Source organism: Oncorhynchus kisutch, linkage group LG14, assembly GCF_002021735.2.
Source record: "Oncorhynchus kisutch isolate 150728-3 linkage group LG14, Okis_V2, whole genome shotgun sequence".
NCBI classification, from domain to species: Eukaryota; Metazoa; Chordata; class Actinopteri; order Salmoniformes; family Salmonidae; genus Oncorhynchus; species Oncorhynchus kisutch.
This window is the reverse complement of record NC_034187.2, coordinates 41,801,439-41,805,371: the sequence shown is the minus strand read 5'-3', so window position 1 is coordinate 41,805,371 and position 3,933 is coordinate 41,801,439.

Here is a 3,933-nt window from a genome sequence, read left to right as displayed (position 1 = left end):
GTACATCAATAATCTCTTCCCAGCTATTTTGCAATCTGTATGGCACAGTTGTCAACATTCTGGTCCTCAAATTAAACTGGTATACTTTTCTATTTATGTTATTTTTATTCCTCCGCAAGTTTTGATCCTTTATATTGAGCAGACAGACCAGCTCCTCCCGCTGCCACCTACCTCCTCCATTTTTGGGGTAATGCTGTAATCAATTGGTTGTACTCGTGGATTGAGCAAACCTTTCCGTACAATTCTGATAAGTCCATGAAGGACATGACTCTCCCATTACAATTTACGATATAGTTTAAGAATACAAAATACCCCTTTCAAACATCTTTCCCATAAATACAGATATTTTATCAACAAGCACATTTGAGTTCAGCCATAATATTTGTTGTAATGTTTGTTCTACCTTTTCAGGGGGATACAATTAATTGTAGCCAGCTCTGCAATGCTTGTTTGAAAAAGAGATACTTTAAAAAAAAGTGTCATTTTCAATTAATCAAAAATGAGACATGGTAATCTGTACAAAGGCAAAAATGTCATTTTAAACAATGCTTTTCTTAGTAATCTGCTTGAGAACCATTTAGGGTTCAAATAAAACTTTTGAATGAGTGAAGCTTTTAGAGAGAGGTTTAGTGCTTTTATATTTAATCTCAATGCACCCAATTCATATTCATTATATAGATAAGCATGTTTTATGTTGTCTGGTTTAGCGTCCCAGATAAAGCAAAATAGTTTTTGCTCATATGATTTAAAAAACTAATCACCAGGAGTAGGCAGCGCCATAAGTGAGTTAACTGAGATATGACTAAGGAGTAAATCAGGGCAATTTTTCCATAAATAGACAGGTATTTCCCTCTCCATGGATGCAGGATCTTGTTCATTTTTACAAGTTTTCTATTGAAATTCATTGGAGAGAGCTTATTTATATATTTTTTGTGATATGAATACAGAGTATGTCTACTTCACCATCAGCCTATTTTATAGCTAAACTGCAGGGTAATGTAAAAGTTGTATTTTTTTAAATGATCCAATACGTAATATTGTACACTTATCATAATTAGGTTTTAGTCCAGAGAGTATGAAAAGTTCTCGGTCTTCAATGAGACATTGCAAGAATCTAGCTTGCGGACTTAATATAAAATTGAGTCGTCGGCATACATGGACACCTTTGTTTTTAAGTCTTGGATTTCTAATCCTTTAAGGCTGTTATTGGATCTGATTTTAATAGCTAGCATTTCGATGTCCATAACGAATAGATATGGTGACAGCGGACACTCTTGTTTAACTCCTCTTGACAATTCAAAACTCTGAGAAGTAGCCGTTATTTACTATTTTACACCTGGGGTTGCTATACATTATTTTTGCCCATTTTATAAGAGAATTACCCATATTTCAAAAAAAATCCAGGCATTTATGAATAAAATCCAGTCTTACTTCATCAAAAGCATTTTCAAAATCCCCTATAAATACCATTCCTGGCTTCTTATGTTTCATGATGTTCTATTATTGTGATGATCGTCTGAAGTTAGAAGACCAAGGTGCAGCGTGGAAAGTGTTCATGATCTTTAATACTCAGAACACCAAACAAAAACAACAAAAGGAATAATGAACGTCACATTCTGCCGGTTTCACAGAGCTAACAAAAAACAAGATCCCACAACATAGGTGGGAAAACAGGCTACCTAAGTATGATTCCCAATCAGAGACAACGATAGACAGCTGCCTCTGATTGGGAACCACACTCGGCCAAAACCAAAGAAATATAAAACAAAGAATGCCCATCCCACATCACCTGACGTCACCAAATAGAGATGTTTTATTTCTCTAAGGTCAGGGCGTGACAATTATTTCTAGTAGTTGTCTTATATTATCGCCAGTGTATCATCTATGTAAAAAACCTGTCTGATCAGAATGAACAATACCTGGTAAAACCCTTTTAATTCGGAGTGTTATGCATTTTGCTAGTATTTTTGCATCACAACATTGAAGTGTAAGGGGCCTCCAGTTTTTATATTTGCCATCTGGGTCTTGTTTTAATAATAGAGAAATCAGACCTTCCTGCTGAGTACCTTATATTTAACTAGGCAAGTCAGTTACGAACAAATTCTTATTTTCAATGATGGCCTAGAAACAGTGGGTTAACTGCCTGTTCAGGGGCAGAACAACAGATTTGAACCTTGTCAGCTCGGGGATTTGAACTTGCAACCTTCCGATTTTTCTCTCTCTCTCTCTCTCTCTCTCTCTCTCTCTCTCTCTCTCTCTCTCTCTCTCTCTCTCTCTCTCTCTCTCTCTCTCTCTCTCTCTCTCTCTCTCTCTCTCTCTCTCTCTCTCTCTCTCTCTCTCTCTCTCTCTCTCTCTCTCTCTCTCTCTCTCTCTCTCTCTCTCTCTCTCTCTCTCTCTCTCTCTCTCTCTCTCTCTCTCTCTCTCTCTCTCTCTCTCTCTCTCTCTCTCTCTCTCTCTCTCTCTCTCTCTCTCTCTCTCTCTCTCTCTCTCTCTCTCTCTCTCTCTCTCTCTCTCTCTCTCTCTCTCTCTCTCTCTCTTATATATTTATATATATTTTTTTTTCCCAGACTGACAGGATTTAATAGCCTCAAAACGTTCTTCCTCTGGAATTTGGCCTTCGCACTGATCTTTCTGTACATTTATTTAATTTTTTAAATATTTTCCTTACCATAATCTTCATTCAGCGGGAGAGGATGAGACGGAATAGAGAACATCTGCCTAAAATAATTAGCTTCCTCTTTTAAAATATCACGTGGAGAATCATTCAGGAATTTTGTGCATTTTTCTCCATATTCCATCCAGTTTGCTTTATTTTTGTATTAGATTACATCATTCTTGAATAAGTTCCTGAAGTTATTTTTGTTTTTCCTCAAACTTATTTTGTATCTCTAGTATCGTTTTTATTAGATTTTTTCTATCTACCTGTACTACTAGTTCATGGATCCCTTGTTAGTCTTGTCTCTTTAGCCAGAAACTGCTTTTTTATTATTGATGAATATTGAATTGATTGACCTCTGAAGGTATATTTGCAGGTATCCCAAACAATAAGGAGATTTGCTGAACCTACATATATTATACTGGAAAAATTCAGTTATAAAATCTTTTGTCTTAGTTAAAAATAAGTTGTCCTCCAGTAAACTTTGATTAAATTTCCAATATCCCCGTCCACATGGAAAATCTATGAGTTAAGTGAATGCCAATTCGATGATGATCCAATTGCATTCTTTCTCCTATTAAAACTTTTTTAACCTTTGATGGAAGAGAGAAAGAGACAAGAAAGTAGTCAAGACGACTAGCTTGATTAAGTCCACTAGGTCGGGGTTTTTTAGTCTCCAAATATCTACTATTTCTAATGTGTCCATAATATTTGTGATTTCCTTAAGGGCACGATGACGATAAGTTTGTAGAGTGATTACCTTTACGGTCCATTGAGGTACTGTGTACACTGTGTTATAGTCTCCTACCATAATGATTCGATCATCTGTTGCCTCTAAATTCAATAAATTGTTGTTTTTGAAGAAGTGTGGATCATCCTAATTTGGACCATATAGATTCATGAGCCAAATCTCTTTTTCATCCACTTTCATATTCAAAAGGATCCACCTTCCTTGCGAATCATTCCTGACTCACATCTCCCTCACTAGCTTTAAGCACCAGCTGTCAGAGCAGCTTACAGATCACTGCACCTGTACATAGCCCATCTGTAAACAGCCCATCTACCTACCTCATCCCCATTTGCACTCACTGTATATATACATTTTGTTTTCTTTTGTTCTGCTGTATTATTGACTGTATGTTTTGTTTATTCCATGTGTAACTCTGTTGTATGTGTCGAATTGCTACGCTTTATCTTGGCCAGGTCGCAGTTGTAAATGAGAACTTGTTCTCAACTAGCTTACCTGGTTAAATAAAGGTGAAATAAATAAAAATAAA